This window comes from Typha angustifolia, chromosome 4 (genome assembly GCF_048772165.1).
Source record: "Typha angustifolia cultivar Huaian chromosome 4, ASM4877216v1, whole genome shotgun sequence".
NCBI lineage: Eukaryota > Viridiplantae > Streptophyta > Magnoliopsida > Poales > Typhaceae > Typha > Typha angustifolia.
Window position 1 is genome coordinate 5,718,234 of NC_133242.1, and position 26,261 is coordinate 5,744,494.

Sequence of the window (26,261 nt, forward strand, 5' to 3'; positions counted from 1 at the left end):
ATAAAGCCTAAAGCTAGACAATGAAGAAGAGAAGGGAGAGATAGGAAAGACAAAGTTAATAATCTTCGATAGACATAGAAAGGATATCTTTCACATATTTAGAAGCTAGCATTACAATTAGAACAAATATAAATTAACCCTAATACAATGCATCCTCACCGTGGGCATTCGAACAGCCTCATGAGGCGTTCAAATGACCAAAACAACACTTCTATATTCGTGAACGTCTTTCAAGTTTTTAAACGAGACTTCGAATGCCAAAATAATGCTTCTATATTTGCAAACGACTTCAAACGCCCAAGCTAGAGAGCTTTATTTTTTAGAATAAAAAATTATTCCTTTCGAGGCACTTAGTCCAACCCTAATTGTATCACGTGCTTTTGTAGAAACTTGTGTTTGTACGCATAATATTCTTCTAACAGTCATGGAAAATGACAAACAATAATATTAATTAGTCTCAAGCTTCACAAAAGAAGGGATACTACACTTATAAGGATCAGGGTCTTAGAGTAGTCACGGCCATTCATTAATGCAGATTGTCAGTAGCCATGGCCATTCATAAAGCACTTAATTTCCTCTCTTTTGATGTGGATGTGCAATCTCATATAATACATCTTTCTTTAATGCCTAGGATTAAGGTGATACCTTACCATGTAGTATACCAGATGCTTTTCATGAAAAAAGAGACCTGCATATTTCAAGTGTTTTTCTTCTCTCTTTTTTTCACTCGATTTACTTCAAAGATAGTGTTGTAAGTCCTTTATAAGCCCCTTTATATTGTTGCAATTCAAAAGTGTAATCAATAGGTGGCCGATTCTAATCGTAATGTGCAAGTATCTTATATTATGCGTTGTTATTGATTACTATGCCAATACTACGGGGGAGGAGGTGGACGACCAGACACTGGGGAGGACGTGGAGGTATATGTTTACCTCCTTGTTATAATAATACTTTACACTTATTCTTTGTACTTTGGTGCTATTCCTCTGTCATACTGTGCCCGTACGCATATGTATATGACTTCAATTAGTTTATAATTTACTCTCATGTCATTTTTTTATTATAAAATTGGCTCTTAGAATTTACTCTCACGTCTGAGTGTGTTATTTTGGGAGGACCTTTGCACCGAAAAAAAATCGGTCCATTTTTTAAGTGGGATCATAATATTAAACTATTAATAAATCATTCGTCTCGTTTTGGTCATCACCAATTAAATAGATAGTGATTTGTTATAGAAAATACTACTAGGGAGCCCTATCATTATAGAAAAATATTAATAGTAGTAACACGAAGAAAATATAAGGGTATTTTGCTTGATAAACTCAAGATATGTTCGATATAGTCCCTGTTTCATATTTTCATTGCAAAATCACTTAATTTTATTATTTTTTGACTAAGCTACCCTTGTTTTACGTTTAAATTTCTTTTGATAATTGCATATGTGAGACAGTAAAATAATTATATTATCCCAATTCACTTTTCACTAGATGTTTATTTATAAAGGTTATATAGAACAGAAAAAGAACAGTTTGTCTAAAAATACAAGTATTGTCAATCTCACGTAACACGTAATAATAAATGTTTTGCTTGAACGGATACTGATCTGAACTAAATTTGGATATATTTAGACTTAAAAAAATTATAAAAATTTAGGTGGTGGTAGCCTTAAGAGATAGGGTTCTAATAGCTCTGGTTTCACATCAATCAGATGTTTATATGAAAAAATATAATAAAAATATTGGAGCAAAATTAGAATGGAGCAAAATGGTAAATATTTGACGTTACAACGGTCGTCGGAGGGTTGTAGTGAACGGCCGTAGAATAGGGTGGCTGCTGTAGAAAGACGGTGGCTAAGATTTGGAAGCTTTAAAGATCTACGGCTATGATTTACTTATAGAAAGGTAAAGACAATCTAACGGCTACGAGAAAACGATAAATATAATAACAAAAAAATAACTAAACTCAATTAATTTTTAATACGTTGAATGTTGGATGAATAAATAAATAAGCTCACACTGTCGAGTAAATAGCGAGTTTTGGACTAAAGTCATTAGTATAACCAAAAGTTAACAACTTTAGACCGATCTTGACAATCAAATCATAGATGTCTACATACTAATGTGACTTCTTGGACTTAGACTACTACTTCCAAGTCTTTGCGCCGGTCAAAGTCGGGCTCACCCACTTGTATGCAACTGTAGAAAAAGTTGTGAAAGTTAGATCAAGATTAGAGACTTGTGTTTGTATAGAGAACGATCTTCTAACCTTCATGGAAAATGACAAACAATAATATTACTCTCAAGCTTCACAAAAGAAGAGATAAGCACTTATAAGGATGAGATTCTTAGAGTAGTCCTGGCCATTCATGAATGCAGACTGTTAGTAATTCTTCTCCTTTGATGCGGATGTGCAATCTCATGTACTACATGCATCTTCTCTTTAATGCTAAAGTTTAAGGTGATTCCTGACTATATGTTTCAAGTGCTTTTATCTTCTTTTTTTCACTCGATTTTCATCAAAGATAGTGTTATAAGTCCGTTATAAGCCCTTTTATAATGCTGCGATGCAAAAGAATAATCAATAGTTGGCCGATTCGGAATCGTATTGTGCAAGTCTTTTAGTGCTTTAATTGAAAATATTATAAAATTTTTAGAAAAAAATATTCCTTTTCAACCCATCTCCCACTTGCACATCCTCCTACTATTCAAACAAACACTGCTGAAAATATTGCTAACTTTGAGTGGAAAAAGCTATGGGAGGACAAATTAAGTATAGAATTTCCTAGTTTTTGGCAAAATATTCTTGCTAAATCATATGTATACAGAAAGAAATGCCTGTACTTGAGTATTCTTTTCATTTGTTTGTAAATTTTATCCACAGAGACTATTCTTGGACATGCAGAATGCTCCCTGTTAAACCTTTTTCGCTGCCTTCACCATTCTACTTTCTCTTTTTCTCTTTCCCGATATATATATATATAATTTGATTTTATCTGTTTCCAAGCACATAATCTGATTACTACAGTACTTTTTAATCTCAAGGACTGAATTTAAATTATCTAACTCCAGTGTAATATATAAAACTGAATTTATTTGCAAAGTTGACCATTCAAAAATAAGGTTTTAAGGATACCCATATAAAAAAAACCGAAATGATTTGAGAATTTGAGGATATACACGTAATTAGAGGATTTTATAAGGTTATTTGAATAGGTGCTGCTCTAATTATTTTCTGACTACTGTATCTTAATATCTGAAGCACCATTTAATAATTGACAAGATAAATATGTCTATAAATGATAGTAATGCAAACGTTTATAGGTAACTAAAAAAAGATAAGAGTTTTAATTTTAATGAGTATCCATATAAAATCCAAAATGTTTTAATTGAGGAATTGATAATATACATATAAATAAGAGATTTGAGAAGAGCATGAATAAGAAAGAAAACCCTCAAAACTAATGAGAACATTGAAGGCCTTAGTGTCCAAGTTCTTGGTGTGGATATTTTTCTACGAGTAAAGCGAGAGTCAAAATTGATAAAGACACAGATTGTCCACCTTAGTGTCCAAGTTCTTGGTGTTCAACAAACCTCATGTGCTTATAAATAGGCAGTGATGCACTGAACCATGCAATTATTTTATCACCACAACCTCTCTCTCTCTCTCCCTTATAGAAGTAAATAAATGGCTGCCAAAAACATTTTCCTTGCTTTTGTAATCCTTTTCTTGGCTCTCACTGGAGATCTTATCTCTCATGTGAGAGCTACTGTTACCGTTCGTCCCCTACACCGTCCCCTACACCCAGGCATGCCGGCCTGCATACACAAGTGCCCAAGCCCGGGACAACCATACACTCATCCTACAGGCCCATACAGATACAAGCAACAACCACACACACCTCCTCCTCCTCCTCCTCCTAATACTGAGACTCTTGCTACAACCACCAAAGAAAAGAAGAAAAGCTCTACGATCGGTTAGTCATATTAGCGTGTATATTCTTTTAAAATCTCTCTGATAAATTAAAGATGAAACACGAAAATAAAAAATCTAGAAGTAAAAAACTTTTGAAACTATTTATTTACACACAAAAAGCCTAATATTTTAGTAGGCCCAATTTATAATGATTTTAATTTGCTGGATCAAGGTTTTTAATAGCTCAGTTCTTGATCTTTAAAGTGTTCTAGTATTTCTGATCATATTCTTTATAATTCTAATTTTCAGGTAGCACTCCTTAGTGGTCAAGATCAAAAGCCCGTTATGCATAGGCATCTAATTGTTCTCTGTGGTTCTGGTGAGCTAGCCTTTCATAGAATAAAAGAGCATGTTGCGGAGGAATATGGTTCCCTCCTAATTATAGTTATAATTTATTATCAAGTTGCTCTTTGTACTTTGGTGTTATTCCTACTTGTGTCCTAATAAATGTCTATTCTGGATCTTAAAATTGATTCTCATAATTTGCTCTCATTGAAATTATTTTTTATTTAACATCGTGTAAAGTCAATTTTACTATGTAAAACCTATAATCAACAGTATCAATGTATGAAACCTGCAATCGTTACATTGACCATAAATCCCTTCTTATTATGTACATTTATTAATTTTTTTAGAGAAATTTTATGCACCAGTATTAATTACTATATTTGTCAACAAAGTTTAATTCCTTTTGAGAGGCTACTTCTACAATTGAAACATACATATATATATAGAGAGAGAGAGAAGATAATTGTGCAGTTATTTGTCTAGTCAAATTAGGTGGGCCTAATAAAAGTAATATATGGAGACTTAAAATTTTCTTTCTCTACCACTTTAAAGTCTTAAAGACAATTTAAAAGATGCACGATACAGAAAATATTCATTCATTAAATTTAAATGCATCTGACATGCAGTGTGGAGCATAAAAAATTATCGAAGAATGAGGACATGCAATATATTAGTATAATTAATTATTAAAAATTGTAATTCTCAATCATTTTTCTCATTTGGTCACAATTCAAATAGACGGCGGTTATTATAAAAAATAATGCAAGGAAACCCTATCACCGTTGCTAGTAATAACAAGGAGAAACTATAATAATATTTTGCCTAATAAACCTAGCTAATAGTAGTTTTTCGCTGTTTTGTTTTCATTGCAAAGTCACCCAATTCTACTATTTTGCAAAGTCACTCAATTCAACTATTTTCTAACTACTTTGTGCTTGCCTTATTGGCTTAAAAATTCCAACAACTACACATGTGAGAGAATAAATTGATTATGTTGTACTCATTCATAAGTCTTTAGATAGCAGAACTATGGAATAAAACACTGAATCATCCTTCTATGAAATCTATCACGTCGAAGTCGCACGCTCTTCTTCGCTTAAAATCTATCGAGGGAATAGGAGCAAAACAAGAAGAAGTCCTCTCAAAATATTTGTCTACTAACTCAAAATAGCTTCATTCATTGAAAAATGTATCGGATAGAAAGAGGATTCTTGGGAATAACTACCCCTACGCATGCAATAACTTCTTACGACCATGCATGAGTTCCAAAAACTTTTGCTAGAGATTTACATACATAAGTCCACAGAGGAAAATGATACGCACTTCGATCAGATGGAGAAATTGATTGATCCAATCTGTAATGACCTCTAGATAGAATAATTCAACGGTAGATCTTGCGAAGATGATTTTGGAAGATCTAGTCTTTGGAACCTTCTAAAATTTAAAAATATTGTTCTCTCTAGATTAGAGCTTTCTAATAAATTTAAGATTGCAAGTTCAGCTTATTAGATTTTGAGATATGGACCGAAAGTTGTTAAGGTCAGAGAGGACAAACCTATCGAGTGAAGAACTTGAGCTAGGTTATGGGGATTCTTGGATGGAGGCACGAACTCGTAGGTGTTAGACCGAGGTGAAGTGTTGTTGGTGATAAGGTTGTGCCGGTAAAGAGGCAGTGGTGTGAGTTTTAAGGAGTACCAAAGCACATAATTATATCATTACTACAGAACTTTTTTTCTCTCATGGTCTGAATCTATATATCTAACTCTAGAATAATATATTTACAAAGTGGACCATTCAAAAATGATAATTTTAAGGGATAAATATAATTTATCATATTTTACTTATGCCTAAAATCTATTTTTCCACATAAATTTTAAAAAGCCTAAAATCAGTACCTTATACTTATAATTAAAGTGACCCTATTAATTTTTTTATCAAATTTAACTAATACTATAAGTATTCTAGTCATTTAGTGACTGATATCTTCTCTAACAAACACAATGGGGGTATTTTTAGTCATTTTAGTATCGTTTGTTAAGTTTAAAGAAAAAATTAACGATCTTATTTTAATCATAAGTATAGATACAAGTTTAAATATAAGATGATAAAATATATTTAACTCAAATTTTAATTATTTAAACAAAGGTTTTGAGATGGCCTGACATGAATTAAATTAGGACTTTTGGATTTAGATAATGTTAATTTAATAGCTCAGTTCTTGATTTTAATGTTCTAATATTTCTAACCATATTCTATATGATTTTAATTTTCAGGAAGCACTACTTTGAGATCAAAGTTCTTTATTCATCGGCATTAGAGGTGAAAACGGATCGGATACGGATCAGATAGTGCTCAACCCATATCCAGATCCGTATTTTTAGTTTGGATACGGATTCGGATACGGATATTGGACGGATAGCAAAATTTAAAACCATATCCTAACTAAACGGATACGTATAATTTTTGAATAAAGGATCGGATCTTAAACGGATATTGATTAAATTTTAAATATTTTATTTAAATATAATTAATACAAAATTATTAAGAGTTTTATAATAAATAATTTTTTTGTATGTCAAATATATAAAATTAGAGAAATTAATCTCTATAAATAATATATAACGTATTATTAGTATTAATATTAATACTTACTATTTAAATAAGCAAACTAAAAACTGTAAATCATTTTAAAAAATATGTGGGTAAACGGATATCCGATATTCGTATCTGAATCCGAAAAATATATCCGATCCGTATCCGAATCCATATCTGAATTTTTTTCAAAAATTCTATTCGTATCCGTATCCAAATCCGAATTGGATAGAAATTTTTTATCCGAATCCGATCGGAGTCGAGTCAGATAGCGGGTCGGGTCGGAGTTAATCCGACCCATTTTCACCCCTAATCGGCATACAACCCTCCGTCATTACATCAAATATTGTGGAAGAATATGTTTAAGTACCTCGTAGTTTTAATAATATGGTATAATTCAGCTGCTCTTTATACTTCAGTGTTATTCCTCCGTGTGCCCGTACGCATATGTAAGTCTCCTTAGTGTCTAATAATTTTTTATTCTGGATCATAAAAGTGGCTGTCAAAATTTACTCTCATACCTGAGTGTGTGTTATTACTAGAAGGACTACTTGCATTAAAAAGATCAGTCCATTTTTGACAAGGGGGATCATGACATCAGAATATTTTGAGTTAATAACAAACAGTCAGTTTAATACTTAAAAGCTATAGTCTAGAATATCTATATATTCTTTCATCTTTCTCTCTCCTACTACTATGAAACTTGCAAATCTCTACGCTGGATGACCATAAGTACTTTCTTATTATGCATATTTATTAATTTTTTTGAGAGAAGTATTATGCACTAGTACTATATTATGAGCCGACTAAAGTTGATTGGCAATAAGGATTTGCACAGATATCAGTTATTATGATCTGACTTAGGAGTACCCAAGCTCTGATAACAGTTGAAAGGAACCAACTAAACATTTGTGGATGAATATTCATCAAATATTCTTTTCGATAACAAAATATTACGAAACTGATTGGAATAGTTTTGTAACTTACACATCTAGGTTTATAGTATTTAGACCCTTTACAGATTAGGATGATATCATGGTCTAATCTAAATAACAATCCGAACCACTCCCGCCACCTAACACTACCATTGCCTTGGGTTGGAAAGGAATGATGTTTTTTTCTTGATTTTATCATTCAATAATCATGCCAAAAAAAAGAGGTCATTTCTAAGAGACCATGACCGTATGAGGAGTTCATCCTCATCACCTTCAAAATTATCCCCCTTAGTGGCTGCTAATATCAAGAAAAAATTTTGGTCTTGTCCTATTGTATGTGAGCATCCAATGTTTATTTATGACTTTGCCTACTTGGGGATCAAGTAGTAAACATGTTTACTGAGAGATAGTGGTTGAATACTTGTAAAACTTCCAGGCTAGATTTTGTCGAGCTACTACTTGAGTTCTACTACAATGCTATAGTATTTTCTAACACATGCAGTCAAATGTATATGGACTTGATGTGTATTTGGATGTTGCTATTATTCAATAACATTTTGCTTTTCCAGAAGGGACGTTTGTGTTCCCCTATAGTCCAAATATTTTACCAAAACTTTTCAAATTGTTTCTGTGATACACTTTATTAGAGTATTTTCTTATTGCACTAGTTGTTTGTTTTTATTAAAATAAAATTCCTGTATGTTGCATTCGAACACAGAAAGGATTGTGTTCGAACGCCCTTGCGAATGCCTGCATCAAGTTTGCAAATACAAAGAACGTGAAATACACGTTCAAATGAGGTGGGGCGCGTTCGAACGCAACGTTCGAATGCCTACATCGCGTTCACACATACACAAAATGCTTTTTGTGCGTTCGAATGCGATCGGGCACATTCGAACGCGATCACCAGGATTCCACTAGGATTAGGGTTAGTTATTGTTATTAGGGCTCGTTGGCTAACCTCTATAAAGGTGTGGATGGCAGCCAAATTTATTATGCTATTGGAATATTAGTTTCTTGCCTCTTTATCTTCTCTCTACCCTAATCTCCTTCCTCCCTCTTTACCAATCTACCGCCTCTACCGTTGGCAAGGTCTCTCCTAATTTTTGATTTCCCTCATCTGTCGAGTCCTCCCTCTTCTTTGAGATCTTGACCACTTCTTCCCCTTTGTCTTTATCCCTTAAACAACATCACCAATCCACCCTCATCTTCATTATCATCCATAACCCTAACTTCCACTCCACCCGTCACTACCACCATTATCCGTAATATATCATATTTTTGTCCCTGTTTTAGTTCGAATCTGCGAAGGACGTAAATACGAAAAATGTAGATCAGGGAGTTACGGATCGATACCACTTAATTTCATAATTTTCTGACTATGAGAGAATATTTGATCAATATTTTTCCTCGATTATGCTAACTGCTTTCTATAATTAATTCAAATGGAATTTCTGCGAAGGACATAAATACGAAAAATATAGATCGGGGAGTTACGGATCGATATCACTTAATTTCATAATTTTCTGACTATGAGAGAATATTTGATCAATATTTATTCTCCGTTATGCTAATGGCTTTCTATAATTAATTCAGATCATAAGGGAATCATTCTGTGACTTATCATTCTACTATGCCTAATCCGAATAAAAAGTGGGATGGTTGCACGGTTTTGCATGCATGATTGACTCTTGTAGCTCACATTTTATGTTTTATTTGTCTCTACAATGTTACTGTCAAAATTGAACACTTGTCTATTATTTTAAAAATAGCCTCTCTAATCCATGTAATTCTTTCTGAAAAAAAAGTTTACTTGGCAACTGTGATGTATAATAATATTGTTATTACAATTGAAGAGAGATTCTCCATGTGAAGGTTTGCCTCTTAGAATTTTTCTATTATCTCTCTCTATGGAATCTAAGTTTTAAGTGAAACCTTCTAAGCATTTGTCTCCTCCATGAAGCCACTTAACAAAGGGACCTTGCATGGAAAGTTTACTCATGAATCTCCTTACAAACCTAATTCTTCATCTACTAGGAAGAGATAAGGGGGTAGAGAAAAACTCATTTCCATGTACAACCAAAGCCTGAAGATTAACGCATGTTTGCTAGCTAATCCGCTGGGTAGTTAGCTTCACAGTATATATGACTGATCGAGATGGAGAAATATGAAGCTAAAAGAGCAATGCAGTCTTCAACGGTTAGAACAATGGACTAGGAGGTCTGCTGGTATACCCTTAACCACATTGACAAGGAGGTGGGAATCCACCTCGATCATGAGAGTATGACTGTTGCAATAATGGAGGCAGAAGAGCATGGCATGAAGGGCAAAGGCTTGGATTACTAAGGTTGAGGCAAAGCTACCAAGTTTTTGATATTCAACTTGACAGTAAGATACAAAGACACCTCAATGGCATTCATGCTGAGCAAGCTTACTAGAGGTCAATGTTACCTTATTTTGTTTCTTCCATGGCTCAGTTTCTTCTCCTCCTTGATTATTTTAATTATTATTATTATAAAAAAGGGAAGAGTTATTGTGTTTGATAGTTGCTAATATACTCTTTAATAGTTGTAAAATAATATTTTTGCAAAGTAGTTGGTTGCTTGCTTGCTTGCTTCTTTCTTATTTGACTTTGGATGTTTGGTTATCGATTAGTTTGCTTATTACTTATGTTTCTTATCATGACATATGATCTTGTGCTTTAGGTATTTAATTTCTTTCACACACGCTTTTTACATGGTACGTAATTGCTTTTGAAAATACGTGTTGATTTTAATCTTCTTCATTGATATATTATTTAAGTGGTTATAATAGATATTATGCATATTGTAAAAGTTACTTTGTCATGAATTGTCAAACGAGAGATTATAAAGTTTGTAAATTGGAAAATGTGATCAAAATAATTTTTTTGGAGAAATTACATTTTACCCCTGACATAAATAAAATTATGGGGGAGTGGAGTAAATTTAGGCTTTATTATAGCACGGTAAAATATAATTTTTCCTAATTTTTTATGTCTTGATATTTTTTTTAATCAACATATACACTAATTCGAGGTTCAATTCATTGAAAAAGAAGTATGGAAAAAGTAAGTTGACTATTGGCATTCGAATGCACTATGACATTCGAGATACAAAGATAGTGAGTCTAAGGTTGATAGGCATTCACCAGTCATTTGAATGCATTGCGAATGTTTAGAGATACAAAGATAGTATTTCTAAGGTTGATAGTCATTCACAAATCGTTGGAATGCTAATTTTTGCATTTGAAAATATAAAGACTTTCTGGTTGACAAGCATCTACATGTTCAAACATCATGTAAACAACAATCGGGAAAAGGAGTCCACAGGCATGGATGTCCAAATGCATGGACAAGTTTGAGTTTTTGATTAACACATTGACAATATATTTAGGATTTTTATATACTTACAACTATCTTGATTATCTTAAAAAGTATCTTTCAAAATCTCAGTAGCTTCAAATAGAAGGTGCTTCAAATATTAATCTTAGTATGTTTGGTTTCTCAAATTATAGAGAATCTTGTCTCGAGAGTTACTAAGACAATGAAATAATATTAAGAGATACTAATATTAATGTAGCAGACAAGACGTTTCAGAAAGTCATAGAAATCAACAGATATCATTAAGTTCGTCTTATAAAATGCACAACTTTTAATCATTTTTTATTTGAGTTTCTATCCGTGATTTTTTATATCTAATTTAGAGTTTTTCAACCTAAAACCTTTGGTGTTAGTTTTTAAATATCTTTGCCTTTATGACTTGCTATATTTAAAGAAAGCAACGAATTCGAAATCGTGACTTGGGTTATTAAGTTTTTTTGAGAGCAGTCGTAGTAATTCAAGAATCCAGACACTGTCAGTACTTTTCTTAGTTTCTTCTCTTTTGATGTGGATGTGTGAATTCTCATGTACTATATCTTTTCTTGGATTTTCTTGATTCAAACAAACTTGTAGAGGAGATAACTCGTGGTAGAAATCATTTGTTGTAGAAAATAGTACAAGAGAGTTCTATCACTGTAGAAAATTTGCTAGTAACAACAATCTCGCTAAGCATCAGTAGGGCTAGAAACAACTTTGCGTAGAAAAGTTACAACACTACTATTAATTATTCCTGCATTCTCTGGTGATGTCACTACAAGGTGTCAATTCTCCCTTGAAAATTATTGACAAAAATCTCGCTACATCATACGTATACAGAAAGAAAGTTAACATCATAGCACATTTATTCTGGCACATTGAACCCCTTAATTAATTTTGCAAATCCTATGAAATGTGTCTTCCATTAGTGAAAGAAAGAAAAGTTATTCCCCTTAGGGTCAGGAGTCTAACACAACTAGAATAATAACGATTAGAAGGTGACAGGATAGTCATCGATGGTGGAAGATGGAATAAAGTTAGAGTTCGGGTTAGGAAGATGGATATGATAGTGGTAGTAGGGGATAAAGCATAAAACTACACGTGAGAGGAGAAGGAGACCGTACTCCCTAGGACAAGAGCGGTCGATATAATGTAATAGAAGAGCGCCGGGAATATTAACCATAGCCAAAAATAAACTCGATGAGAGATAAAGAGAGATGTCACACGAGAGGGAGAGGGGGGAAGAAGAGTATTTCGGCAAAGCTACTGTTTCAATTTTCATAGATGTCCATGATACATTTAGTTTAGCTAGTCCGATCACTTAGACTTAACCTAGGGTAAAGAACTGAAAGCAAATGTGCCTAACATCCTTCTATGGTCAGTTGTGCAGCACAAGTTAGTGGCTACATAAGACACAATTAGCTTGCTTAGAGAGCTCGACTCGACTAACTTGACTCAAGACTAAATTGCAAAAATAAATAAATCTAATTAAGCTAAGTGGTTTTGGTCCCTATTTAATTAACCCGAGATGGCCGGTTTGACCCGAGTCATATTAATAAATTTCTCTTATTCTTATTATTTCTTACTTTTTATATTTTAGAAATTATTACAAGTGTAATATTTTTGTAATAGCAATTTATGAACAAAATCATATGATCCAACAGTCTAAGACTAAAATTTGAAAGATCCAAGATCACTATCCTGACGGGTGAGAAAAAAGAAAAAGGTAGAACCATTAACGCTATCATTATTATTATCATTATCACTAGTAATAGTACATGCAACCATAAGTTAATAACCTAGTTTCGGATTCCAACTCACTAGTAATAACCATAAGTTAACAACCTAAGACTGGTCTTGACATCAAACTAGATTAATAACCATAAGTTAACAATGTAAGACAGGTCTTCACATCAAAGCAGAGATGTCTATATGTTATTGTGACATATTGGACTTGGACTACTTCCAAGTCTTGGCGGCGATCAAATTCGGGCTCACACACTTGTATCCAACCATTAAAAAAGATGCGAGACAAATTGGATCAAGATTTGATAGTACAAAAAAACGACATGCTTTTGCAGAAACTTGTGTTTGTATGCAGAACGATCTTCTAACGATCATGAAAAATGACGAACAATGATATTACTCTCAAGCTTCACAAAAGAAGAGATAAGCACTTATAAGGATGAGATTCTTAGAGTAATCCTGGCCATTCATGAATGCACACTGTCAGTAATCTCTTAATTTCTTCTCTTTTGATGTGGATGTGCAATCTCATGTACTACATGCATCCATAGAGACACACGACTTTGAGTGGAAAAAGCTATGGGAGGACAAATTTAGTATAGAATTTCCTCACGGCGACTATTGCTACATTCTCTAGGGTCAATTCTCCCTTGAAACTATTAATTTTAGAGTTAACTCGTAATTAAGGGATTTGGCAACGGTATTTGCAAAGATGCCATCGTAATAATTCTGGATGACTGTGTTAAAATCTGAATCATTTAATACATAAAAAGACTAATTTATCCTTAAATGAGAGTAATGCAAACGTTTATTGATAAACAATAATTTAATCATAACTAATTAGTTATTAAAAATAATTTCATCCATAGATAAATTAAATAGTATATAAGATATTTTATATATGTGACTAGAATAGATTAATCATAAGTAAACTATTGTAACCGTTTCCTTAATAATAGTAGAATATGTGGAGAAATTTATACATAACTTTTGAATATTTAAAATTCAACTCAAATTTTAAAAAGTAAATAATTTTAATTGGAAACTTCAAGTTTGAACAAGAGAACCAATCTATATCCTAATTAAACTCAAATTTATTTATAATCTTACAAGTATAAAAAGAGAGAAAAATATAAACTTAAAAATGGACCGTTAAGAGAGAAATAGAATAGGACTTATTTTTAGAATGACCCGTACTTCTGGTACATGTATATGATCATTACTTTTGATTAATTGTATTTAGTATTATTTAATTTTAATAGTTGAATTATAAAAGAGAATTTATAGTTCTTATTAAATTATATGTGTTATTAATAAACAAATAAAAATAAGAGTTGTAATGAGCATCCGTATTAAAGCCAAAGTGTTATAAGGAAGTGAGAATACAAAGGTAAATAAGGGTATTTACAAGGGTATGCATGAAAAGAATCCCAAAAAAAGAATGGGAATTAGATAATTTTTTAGGAGCAAAGCAAGAGTCCACATTGATAAAGACAGAACATCAACCTTAGTGCTTAACAAACCTCATAGGCGTATAAATAGTAGTAGTGATGCAGTCAAGCACCACCACAGCTAGATATCTCCATAAAGTAATCTAATGGCTCTCCGAATCATCCACCTTGCTTTTGTAATCCTTCTCTTAGCTGCCATTGGAGATCCCATCCCTCATGTCAGGGCTGCTACTCTTATTAATCCTAGAACCATATACCCAAACAGGCCGGCCTGCATTTCCTCCTCCTGCCGAGCAGGGGGACGCCCATATATTCGTAGTCACTCTCCGCCTCCTCCTTCTCCTCCTCCTCCTCCTTCTATTAGGGATACTGCTACTACAACAGCCAAAAAAAAGAAGAAAAGCTCTCCCACCGGTTAGTTTTTATTTTTATGTTTTTTATTGAGAAATAGTCGGTAGACAAAGTTCCAGTGAAACTAGTTATAGTCAAGTTCCTGATTAGACCACGTTTTATAATCGTGATTACAGATGGCAAACTTACAACAATTTAAAAATAAGCAATACTTTAGAGAATCTTGGTGTAATTACTTTTTTCTTTTCACTAAATTAAATTTTACTTTTAAGGTATTGCTATAGGTCCTTAATAAGGCCCTTCTGTAATGTTGCAATGCAAACGTGTAATAATATTAAAATTTGAAGATAAAATAATAAGTCACTGTGACAATTTACGGTCTGAAAAAATAATAAGAAACTTATAAAAAAGATATTTGAGAGATTTTTAATAGTTTAGAAAGTCTATATGTGTCATGAAAAAGTTCAGATGCTGTTTATATAAAAATCGATAGTTCAGGAAGTTTTCCTAATTTTCTTCTGGACTCAAGATGCATAGAACTCCATTAATCCTTGGTAGAATTCATCGCCAAGCAGATTGCTCCCCATTAAACTTTTTCACTGCCTCCACGGTTCTCCCCACTAACCTCCACGGTTCTACTTTCTCTTTTGAAATATTTACACACAAAAAGCCAAATATTTTTGTAGGCCCAATTTAATGATTTTAATTAGCTGGACAAAGGTTAATTATTAGATGGCCTTACATTAATTAAAGCTAAGACTTTCCGATTTAAATAATATTAATTTAATAGCTTAGTTCTTGATCTTTAATGTTCTAATATTTTTTATCAAATTCTTTGTTTTAGGTAGCATTCCTTAGCGGTAAAGATCAAAGTCCATTATGAATTGGCATCCAGTTGTCGCCTCAGTTGTTCTAGTGAGCTAGTCTTTTATAGAATAAAAGAGCAGTTGTGGAGGAATATGCTTACCTCCTAATTATAATAGTACTTTTATAATTTGAATGCTCTTTGTACTTTGGTGTGTTATTCCTCTATGTTCACTTCCACATATCTATGCATCTGTCTTTAGTATCTAATAAGTGTCAATTCTGGATCTTAAAATTAACTCGCATAATTTACAATGCTTCTGCTCAATAGAGAGGAAGGAATTAAAATCACCAGCTAATAACCAGAGTAGATTAATAGAATATAGTTTACCTAGCTCTTGCCAAAGCTCTTTTTGCTCAGCTATGTTGGTGCCGGCGTAGATGGCCTACAAAAGCCATGAATTGCCATCTAGAGGACTGACAATAGCATCGTGACCTTGTTGTTTGTCAAAACCCGCCAAGCAATTACCAAGCCACTTGAGGCCCCTACTGCTCCCATCCTCTACTGAGGCTGCGCACAGCGAATCCAGCCTTAACATACGAGGCATATGTTTCCAAAAGTACTAAAAACACAAGATTGTAATCTCTAATAAAATCCCTACATCGATCTATGCAAGACCGCCTTCCTACTACGACCTCTACAATTCTAAAAGATCATACTCATTGAGGAAACAAATGTTACGAAAAGATGGAGACAAGGAAAACTTATCTCTATGTGAGTCTCCCTTGTTCATGGAAGGAGTCCCCATCCAACTCCATTGCATCCATATTTTACGGACCAGATCTAGACTGATCGGAATGCAAGAAAATAATGAAAATTTAGGTGATGGTAACCTCACGAGATAGAATTTTAATGACTTTAATTTTACGTCAATCGCATGTCTGGATGAAAAGATATAATTAAAATAGTAGAGCAATGTCAAAACGGGGCAAAATGGTAATTATTTAATATTGCAGCGATCGTCAGAGGGTGGTAGACGGCCAAGGGTAGTGGTGGACGGCCATAGGGTAGAGTGGCTCGTGATGATGGCTATGAGTTGGAGGTAGAATTTTAGTTTATAACTTAGATCTACTCTTAGAAAAATAAAGATGATTTAACTATTATAATAAAAATGGTAAATACGAGAATAGGTAAATAATTAAACTCAATTAATTTTTAATAATTGGATGATTAAACTAAGAAGCCCAGCACCTCTATATATAGAAGTCAATTATAACGAGTCATACTCAGACTTAACCTTAAAAGCTTATACAACTCGAACTATTACTTGTTTTAGAGGCTTACATGATTTAATTGAACTTGTGTTAGAGGCTTACATAATTTAATTGAACTTGTGTTAGAGGCTTACATGACTTAATTGAACTTGCCTTAGTGGCTTACATAACTTAACTCGACTTACATTAAAGGCTTACATGAGAGATAAACATGAATAAATTAAAAGATTGATAGATTAATAGATGAGGCAGCACCCTTCTATATCGAGCCTATTGAGTTGAGCCTGAGCGACTTGGCTCCGGCATAAGCTCGACTCGATATTAATTTCGAGCTAGTTTTAGCAGCTCGGGCTAGGCTCAACTTCGATAGAGTCGAGCCCGAGCTAAGACTAAGTTGCTCGCTAAGCTTGACAGCTCTAATCACACCGGATAGGTTTGATTCGGGTCGCACCAACCAATTCGATTCGAGCCATGAGTAACTGGATCAACTAGTCTTGTTTCTACTCCATGGCTCTCATGAACTCCAGCATCAACGCCTTGATGGTCAAGGGTGGATCTAGAGTCAATTGATAACTAGTGTGTCTAGGATTTCGAGGTTAGCGCATGACCAAACACTAACACTAAGGGAGGAGTTGGAGGTGGAGGACCATAAACTAGGGAGGATGGGAAGGAATATGTTTACCTCCTTGTTATAATAATTCTTTATAACTATTTTTTTGTACTTTGGTGTTATTCCTCTGTCATGTGTGCCCGTACGCATATGTATATGACTTTAATTAGTTTATAATTTACTCTCATGTCTAAGTGTGTTATTACGGAAGGAGCCTTTGCACCGAAAAATATCGGTCAATTTTTTAAGCGGGATCATGACATTAAACTATTAATAAATCATTCGTCTCGTTTTGGTCATCACCAATTAAATAGATAGTGATTTGTTATAGGAAATACTGCTAGGGAGCCCATCATTATAGAAAAATATTGCTAGTAGTAAGAAGAAGAAAATATAAGAGTATTTTGCTTGATAAATTCAAGATATGTTTGATATAGTCCCTGTTTCATATTCTCATTGCAAAATCACTTAATTTTATTATTTTCTGACTAACTTACCCTTGTTTTACATTTAAATTTCTTTTGATAATTGCATATGAGAGAGAATGAAATAATTATATAATTCCAATTCACTTTTCACTACGATGTTTATTTATAAAGGTTATATAGAATAGATGAAGCGTTAGTCTAAAGTTACCCCTATTGCCAATCTCATGTGACATGTAATAATAATAATGCTTTCCTTGAATGAACGGATACTGTTATAAAGTTTTGGACTCATTTGAATATAAAAAAATTATAAAAATTTAAGTGGTGATAGCCTCACGAGATAGGGTTCTAATGACTCTGGTTTCACGTCAATCAGATGTCTAGATGAAAAATTATAATAAAAATAGTATAATAAGATCAGAACGGGGCAGAACGTTAAATATCCGACGTTAAGACGGTTGTCGGAAGGTGGTGGACGACTAAGAATAGTAGTGGGTGGCTGTAGGGTAGGATGGCTGCTGTAGAAAGACGGTGGCTAGAGTTTGAAGGCTTTGAAAGTTCTACGGCTATAATCTACTCTTAGAAAGGTAAAGATAATCTAGCGACTATAATAAAATAATAAATATGATAATAAGAAAATAACTAAACTTAATTAATTCTTAATACTTGGATGCTTAGATGAATAAACAAAGAAACACATCCGCTTTATATATAAAGTTAGGTTAAATAGCGACTTTTGGACTAAAGTCATTCCTAATAACCAAAAGTTAACAACTTAAGACCGATCTTGACCATCAAATCATAGATGTCTACGTACTATTGTGACTTGTTGGACTTAGATTACTTCCAAGTCTTTGCCCCTGTCAAAGTCGGGCTCACGTACTTGTATGCAACCGTAGAAAAAGTTGTGAAACAAATTAGATCAAGAGTAGAAACTTGTGTTTGTATGCATCTTTACTTTAATGCTTAAGTTTAATGTGATTCCTTACTACATATTTCAAGTGGTTTTCTCTTCCTTCTTTTTTTCACTTGATTTTCGTCAAAGATAGTGTTATAAGTCTTTTATAAGCCCTTTTATAATGCTGCAATGTAAAGTATAATCAATAGTTGGCCGATTCGGAATCGTATATTCCAAGTCTTTAAGTGCTTTAATTAAAAATATTATAAAATTTTTAGAAAAAAATATTCCTTTTCAACCCATCTCCCACTTGCACATACTCCCAAGCTACTATTCAAACAAACACTGCTGAAAATATTGCTACTGACAACGTACAATCTCGCTAGGCATCAGTAAAGACACGACTTTGAGTGGAAAAAGCTATGGGAGGACAAATTAACTTAGACAATTTCCTAGTTTTTGGCAAAATATTCTTGCTAAATCATATGTATACAGAAAGAAAATGCCTGTACTTGAGTATTCTTTTCATTTGTTTGTAAATTTTATCCACAGAGACTATTCTTGGACATGCAGAATGCTCCCTCTTAAACCTTTTCGCTGCCTTCACCATTCTACTTTCTCTTTTTCTCTTTCCCGATGTATATATATATATAATCAAATTTTATCTGTTTCCAAGCACATAATTTGATTACTACAGTACTTTTTAATCTCAAGGACTGAATTTAAATTATCTAACTCCAAGTAATATATAAAACTGAATTTATTTGCAAAGTTGACCATTAGAAAAAAAAAGGTTTTATGGATACCCATATAAAAACCGAAATGATTTGAGAATATGAGGGTATACACGTAATTAGAGGATTTTATAAGGGTATTTGAATAGGTGCTGTTCTAATTATTTTCTGATGATTGTATCTTAATATCTGAACCATTTAATAATTGATAAGATAAATATGTCTATAAATTATAGTAATGCAAACGTTTATAGGTAACTAAAAAAAGATAAGAGTTTAAATTTTAATGAGTATCCATATAAAATCCAAACTGTTTTAATTGAGGAATTGATAATATACACGTAGATAAGAGATTTGAAAAGGGCATGAATGAGAAAGAAAACCCTCAAAAATAATGAGAACATTGAAGGCCTTAGTGTCCAAGTTCTTGGTGTGGATATTTTTCTACGAGTAAAGCGAGAGTCAACATTGATAAAGACACAGAACGTCCACCTTAGTGTCCAAGTTCTTGGCATTCAACAAATCTCATGTGCTTATAAATAGGCAGTTGCACTGAAGCATGCAATTTATCACCACAACCTCTCTCTCTTTGTCTCTCTTTCCCCCATAGAAATAATTTAATGGCTGCCAAAAACATCTTCCTTACTTTTGTAATCCTTTTCTTGGCTCTCACTAGAGATTTCATCTCTCATGTGAGAGCTACTGCTACCCTTGATCCCCCACACCCTTGCATATCTAGTTGCCCAAGCCGGGGACAACCATACACTCATCCTAGAGGCCCATACAGATACAAGCAACAACCACACACACCTCCTCCTCCTCCTAATACTGAGACTCTTGCTACAACCACCAAAGAAAAAAAGAAAAGCTCTACGATCGGTTAGTCATATTAGCGTGTATATTCTTTTAAAATCTCTTTGATAAATTAAAGATGAAACACGAAAATAAAAAATCTAGAAGTAAAAAACTTTTGAAACTATTTACACACAAAAAACCTAATATTTTAGTAGGCCCAATTTATAATGATTTTAATTTGCTGGATCAAGGTTTTTAATAGCTCAGTTCTTGATCTTTAAAGTGTTCTAGTATTTCTGATCATATTCTTTATAATTCTAATTTTCAGGTAGCACTCCTTAGTGGTCAAGATCAAAAGCCCGTTATGCATAGGCATCTAATTGTTCTCTGTGGTTCTGGTGAGCTAGCCTTTCATAGAATAAAAGAGCACGTTGTGGAGGAATATGGTTTACCTCCTAATTATAGTTATAATTTATTATCAAGTTGCTCTTTGTACTTTGGTGTTATTCTTATGTGTACCCATCCATATATTTGTGTCCTAATAAATGTCTATTCTGGATCTTAAAATTGATTCTCATAATTTACTCTCATTGAAATTTTTTTTTATTTAACATCGTGTAAAGTCAATTTTACTAAGTAAAACATATAATCAACAGTATCAATGTATCAAACCTGCAATTGTTACATTGACCATAAATCCCTTCTTATTATGTACATTTATTAATTTTTTTTAGAGAAATTTTATGCACCAGTATTAATTACTATATTTGTCAAAGTTTAATTTCTTTTGAGAGGCTCTTTCTACAATTGAAACATACATATATATATATAGAGAGAGAAAGAAGATAATTGTGCAGTTATTTGTCTAGTCAAATTAGGTAGGCCTAATAAAAATAATATATGGAGACTTAAAATTTTCTTTGTCTACCTGTTTAAAGTCTTAAAGACAATAAAAAAGATGCACGAAACAGAAAATATTCATCCATTAAATTTAAATGCATTTGACATGCAGTGTGGATAGGGGTGAAAACGGGTCGGATTAAGTCCAACCCGACCCGCTATCCGATCCGGATCGGATCGGATACGGATAGGAAAATCCTATCCGATCCGGATTCGGATACGGATATGGATAGCTATTTCCAAAAATATCCGGATCCGGATCCGGATACGGATAGCCTTTTAGAAAAAAATCCGGATCCGGATACGGATACGGGTTTAGTTGATTTTATCGGATACGGATTCGGATAACGGATATCCGTTTACCCGCTTAATAAATACCAAACTAAAGTTAAACCCTACCTCTATCTCTCATCTACTCACCATCTCCCCCAAATCTCCATCGACCGCACTACTACCCGCGGCGCCGCCCTCACTGCTAGCCCTCACGGCCTCACCGGCTCACCCATTTTCACCGCCTCCCTCCTCCGGCCCTTCCTCGTCGACCTCGGCTCTCCTCCACCGGCCCTCCCTCGTCGACCTCGGCGCTCCTCCACCGGCCTCACTCCACGGACCACGGGTCCTCGATCCCGTCGCCTCCATCTAAAATTAGCCCATGCCCCTCACCGCCATCACTGCCTCCATCTACTCACCATCTCCCCCAAATCTCCATCGCCCTCACAGCCTCATTGCTAGCCGCGGCGCCGCCTCCATCTAAGTGACAAAAATCCACATCGCCCTCACGGCCTCACCTGTTTTCACCGCCTCCCTCCTTCGGCCCTCCCTCAGCAAACTCGGCTCTCCTCCACCGGCCCTCTCTCGTCGACCTCAGCTCTCCTCCACCGGCCTCCCTCCACGGGTCCTCCTCCTCCACCGCCACCGACCCTCCCTCCACGGGTCCTCCCTCCTCCACCGCCGTCGGCCCTCCCTCCACTCCATTGGTCAGGTATATTAATGCATTCATAGACATTTTTAACCTTTGGCAGGATTGGGAGTATATTGACTATCTTTTTGGCCGTGAGGATTGGGAGTATATTGACTATCTTTTTGGCCGTGAGGATTGGGAGTATTTTAGTGATTATATTCTTCCTTAAAGTATGCACTTAGTATGTAAGCATAGGAGATCTTGTGTCAACTCATCCTGACGTTCCAAAGTTACTTACTGCTATTATCTAAGAGCAATTTACTGATAAAGTTTAACAGGACTCTGCACTGCACGAAATAGAAAAATGAGGAAGGATCTGAACAACACATTCCCATGTAGTTAATTTTTGAGTTTTGATCTAGTTTCAGTTTTTTCACTTCTTTTATGTACTCATGCTTCTAGTCTCTTGAGACTCTTGCTGTTACTAGCACAATTGTTTTGTTTACTTATTATACTTGTTTTGTTTTATTTTAGTTAACAAGCCTTTGTTTATCTGTCTGTAAAATCTGCCTATATTAATGTTCTTTGCATGAGTTAATTGTGAATAATATTTAACTTCATAGATCCTATATCCCGTTTTGCTTGCCACCACTAACAACCACCACTAACAAAGTTATGAGGTGATCAGAAGTAGAAGGATACAATATGACAGGCACTATTTGGTGCATCTAGGCAGACTGCGAATACCTAAGTTGCTATTCTTAACCAAGATTAGAGAGCAACCCTTTTTGTTTGTTCTCCAAGTTTATTATCCATTTTACAACACAGGAACATAAGATGTAATAAGGTTAATCAAACCAACATATGATATTTCTACATATTACTTTATGAGATAATTGGTTCACAAGAACAACAATATCTAGATTTTTGGTTTGGAAATAGGGACGGAATTCTGAAATTAGTCTAAATTAAAGATTATATGAATTAGTGATAAATAAGAGCTAGCTCTCCCTGCTTCGAGACAAACATTTGTTTAAGATCCGAAAATTTATCCGAACACTATCCGATCCGTATCCGAAACTATCCGATCCGTATCCGAAAACTATCTAATCCGTATCCGAAATTATCCGTATCCGTTTTCTTAGGATATGGTTTTAATTTTTGCTATCCGTCAAATATCCGTATCCGAATCCGTATCCGGATAAAAAATATGGATCCGGATATGGGTTGAGCACTATCCGAGCCATATCCGATCCGTTTTCACCCCTAAGTGTGGAACATAAAAAGTTATCAAAGAATGAGGACATGCAATATATTAGTAAAATTAATAATTAAAAATTATAATTCTCCATTATTTTTCTCATTTGGTCACAATTCAAATAGATGGCGATTATTATAGAAAATAATGCAAGGGAATCCTATCACCATTGCTAGTAATAATAAGGAGAAACTATAATAGTATTTTGCCTAATAAACCTAGCTAATAGTAGTTTTTCGCTGTTTTGTTTTCATTGCAAAGTCACCCAATTCTACTATTTTGCAAAGTCACTCAATTCAACTATTTTCTAACTAATTTGTGCTTGCCTTATTGGTTTAAAAATTCCAACAACTACACATGTGAGAGAATAAAATGATTATATTATACTCATTCACAAGTCTTTAGATACTAGAACAATCGAAAATTGGAGGAGATAACACAAATGCAATTGGATAAACACTGAATCATCCTTCTATGAAATCTATCACGTTGGAGTCGCACACTCTTCTTCGCTTAAAATCTATCAAGGGAATAGGAGCAAAACAAGAAGAAATCCTTTCTCTCAAAATATTTGTCTACTAACTCAAAATAGCTTTATTCATTGAAGAATGTATTGGATAGAAACAGGACTCTTGGGAATAACTACCCCTATGCATGCAATAACTTCTTACGACCATGCATGAGTTCCAAAAACTTTTGCTAGAGATTTACGTATTGCCCTATTCCATTGTCTTACATAAGTCCACAGAGAAAAATGATATGCACTTCGATATATCAGATGGAGAAATTGATTGATCCAATCTGTAATGACCTCTAGATAGATTAATTCCACGGTAGATCTTGCAAAGATGATTTTGAGAGATCTATCCTTTGGAACCTTCTAAAATTTTAAAATATTATTCTCAGCTTTCTAACAAATTTAAGATTACAAGTTCAGCTCATTAGATCTTAAGATATGGACCGAAAGTTGTTGAGGTTAGAGAGGACAAACATATCGAGTGAAAAACTTGAGCTAGGTTATGGGGATTCTTAGGTAGAGGCACGAACTCCTAAGTGTTAGACGGTGGTGAAGTGTTGCTGGTGATAAGGTCGTGCTGGTAAAGAGGTGGTGGAGTGAGTTTTAAGGAGTACCCAAGCACATAATTATATCATTACTACATTACTTTTTTCCTGTCATGGACTGAATTTATATAGCTAACTCTAGAATAATATATAACACTGAGTTTATTTACAAAGTTGACCATTCAAAAATGATAATTTTAAGGAATAAATATATTTTACCACCTTTTACTTATGCCTAAAATCTCTCTTCCCTCATAAATTTTAAAAAGTCTGAAATCAGTCCCTATACATATAATTAAAGTTACACTATTAATTTTTCTATCAAATTTAACTAATACTATGAGTATTCTAGTCATTTAGTGGCATTATCTTAAAAATCTGATATCTTCTCTAACAAACACAATGGGGATATTTTGGTCAGTTTAGCAAAAAATTAACGATCTCACTTTAATCATAAATATAAGTACTAGTTTTAGTATAAGATGATAAAATATATTTAACTCAAATTTTAATTATTCGAACAAAGGTTTTGAGGTGGCCTAACATGAATTAAGATAGGACTTTTGGATTTAAATAATGTTAATTTAATAGATCAGTTCTTGATTTTATTGTTCTAATATTTCTAACCATATTTTATATGATTTTAATTTTCAGGAAGCACTCCTTGGTGTTCGAGATCAAAGTTCTTTATTCAACGGCATACAACCGTCCGTCATTACATCAAATATTGTGGAGGAATATGTTTAAGTACCTCCTAGATTTAATAATATTGTATAATTCAGCTGCTCTTTATACTTCAGTGTTATTCCTCTGTGTGCCCGTACGCATATGTAAGTCTCCTTAGTATCTAATAATTTTCTATTCTGGATCATAAAATCGGCTCTCAAGATTTACTCTCGTACCTAAGTGTATGTTATTATTGGAAGGACTATTTGCATCAAAAAAATCAGTCCATTTTTTACAAGGGATCATGACATTGCAAATCTCTACATAGGCTAACCATAAATACTTTCTTATTATACATATCTATTAATATTTTTGAGAGAAGTATTATGCACTAGTACTATGTCACGGACCGACTAAAGTTGATTCGCAATAAGGGTTTGAACTGATATTAATTATTATGATATGACGTAGGAGTACTCAAGCTCTAATACCAAATAATAGGAACCGACTGAACATTTGAGGGAGAATATTCATCAAATATTCTTTTTGATAACAAAATATTATGAAACTGATTGGAATAGTTTTGTAACTTACACATCTAGGTTTTTAGTATTTAGACCCTTTATAGATTAGAATGATATCATGGTCTAATTTGGATAACAAGCCAAACCACTCCCACCACCTAACACTATCATCGGCTTGTCATCCAGATTAGAATCCGATATCATCCTAATCTGTAAAGATCTAAAAATCAAAAACTGAAAGTTACTATTACAAACCGGCCTGATCTGATCCGCAATGGTCCTACACTCGATGAAGCTTGTAACTTCCAAAGGGATCTGCAAACAATGTAACCAACGGATCCTCCTGAATTTTAGATATGTTGTTGTTCTTAGAGAGAGCTTTCCAACGAATCTAAAATCATAGAATTTGAACGGTTAGATCTCAAGATATCAACTAAATAATGGTCTAAGGTCAATTAGATCCTAACTTGTTAGCCCTCCAATAGCTAGATAGATGCTAGGTTTAGTTCTTGGTGTGAAAGGGGAGAAGTTGTGATGCGTCAGAAGTTGGCATAGGAGCTATACTAATGCAAGGAGGATGTCCCACTTGTAATACTCCCTATTGTCTCCGATCGTGTATTTATGAACGAGTATTTATGAGAGATTGAGCAAGTATTTCGTTGTTAGAGATGTTGCTCGATTAGATGGCATGCCAT

At 33.9% G+C, this 26,261-nt stretch overlaps 3 long non-coding RNA genes across 3 annotated transcripts; all 3 read left to right on the forward strand.

Moving 5' to 3' along the window:
- The first annotated feature begins 3,641 nt into the window (after positions 1–3,641).
- On the forward strand, positions 3,642–4,454 carry LOC140759463 (uncharacterized). Its single transcript, XR_012104236.1, has 2 exons — positions 3,642–3,973; positions 4,222–4,454. It is a non-coding gene; the product is annotated as an uncharacterized lncRNA (long non-coding RNA).
- A 10,037-nt stretch (positions 4,455–14,491) lies between these two features.
- On the forward strand, positions 14,492–15,785 carry LOC140759509 (uncharacterized). The gene is made up of 2 exons (XR_012104242.1): positions 14,492–14,774; positions 15,556–15,785. It is a non-coding gene; the product is annotated as an uncharacterized lncRNA (long non-coding RNA).
- A 4,298-nt stretch (positions 15,786–20,083) lies between these two features.
- On the forward strand, positions 20,084–25,212 carry LOC140759634 (uncharacterized). The gene is made up of 3 exons (XR_012104254.1): positions 20,084–20,339; positions 20,584–20,653; positions 25,031–25,212. It is a non-coding gene; the product is annotated as an uncharacterized lncRNA (long non-coding RNA).
- Positions 25,213–26,261: the final 1,049 nt, after the last annotated feature.